Consider the following 1523-nt stretch of genomic DNA (forward strand, 5'->3'; position numbering starts at 1 on the left):
TATATATATCATCATCATCATCATCATTGTTTAACGTCCGCTTTCCATGCTGGCATGGCTTGGACAATTTGACTGAGGGTTGGTAAGCCAGGAGGCTGTACCAGGCTCCAATCTGATCTGGCAAGGTTTCTACAGCTGGATGCTCTTCCTAATGCCAACCATTCCAATAGTGTAGCAGGTGCTTTTTACATGCCACCAGCATAGGATCCAGTCAAGCAGCGCTAGTGTCAACCATGCTCGCATGGTGCTTTTTACATGCCACTGGCACGGGTGCCAGTCAGGCGGAACTGGCATTAGCCATGACAACAATTTCACTTGACTCAACATTAAATACATGAACTCAATATGATATATATATATATATATATATATATATATATATATATATACATGGCACAATCTGCCAACTCTAGAGTTACAACTAGCCAAATAAATACAACATATAGAATTATTGGTTAGAGAACAACTCAGCAAGCTTCTTCAGATAAAAAGAAAAATAGAAAGAAAGAGAGAAAGAATGAAACAACAAAGACATTTAGAAATTCATACAAGATGACAAAGCATGTGTTAAGTTGAACATATTCCGTGAAATTGCTATTACTACTTACTACTCAGTAATTACTACTATTACTACTATTACTACTATTATTACTTAGTAATATTTAATGATAATGATATCTTTTTGAGACTAGCAGAATACAATATCTGAGATAAAGTAGTCTATTAAAGAGCTGTAGCCTGAAATGTCAGCTGTTTCCACTGTTCTTAGCAACCAGACTTACTGACACCCGACAAACTCTGCTAGATCTACTTTTACCATTGTTGCCAAGACAGACATTCATCAGTTTCCTCATATTTCAAATTTTTTACCCTTTTGGTTTTGTGGTACAGAAATTTGCTGCTTCGAGACGATGTAGTCTCAAGTTTGGTTCCATCATGTGACATCTTTATACTATAGCTTAAATCTTGTGAAATGAAACTGGTAAGTGAAAGAGATGGGAACAATATACATATTTGCATATATGTATGCATGTACACACACACACACACACACACACACACACACACAGTGTAATCATATATCTTTTAATTGTTTCAGTCATTGAGTTGTGGCCATGCTGGGGCATCGCTTAAACAATTTTAGCTGATGAAATCAACCCCAGTACTTGTTTCTTTTTAAGCCTGGTACTTACTTTATTGGTCTCCTTTTGCCAAACTGCTAAGTTACATGGATGTAAACAAACCAACACTGGTTGTCAAGTGGTGATGGTGGTGGTGTGCTCGTGGGCATCGGTACCATTTTCCTCTTTCTCCGTTCTTCCATTCTCCGAACTTTCCATCTTTCCGACGAAGGGCTATGCCCGAAACGTCATACACTCTCTCTCTCCTTTCCTGAGCATCCAATAACACTATCCGTATCACGTCCTCACTTTGTTGTTTTTTTGTTATTGTTTTTTTGAACATACATATATATACATACATACATACATACATACATACATACATACATACATATATATATA

At 36.9% G+C, this 1523-nt stretch overlaps 1 protein-coding gene across 2 annotated transcripts in view; it reads right to left on the reverse strand.

The window, feature by feature from the left end:
* Nucleotides 1-1523, reverse strand: part of LOC106874620 (atos homolog protein A) — a 212194-nt gene that overhangs the window by 144147 nt on the left and 66524 nt on the right. The window lies entirely within an intron of this gene.

Source organism: Octopus bimaculoides, chromosome 9 (assembly GCF_001194135.2).
Source record: "Octopus bimaculoides isolate UCB-OBI-ISO-001 chromosome 9, ASM119413v2, whole genome shotgun sequence".
Classification (NCBI taxonomy): Eukaryota; Metazoa; Mollusca; class Cephalopoda; order Octopoda; family Octopodidae; genus Octopus; species Octopus bimaculoides.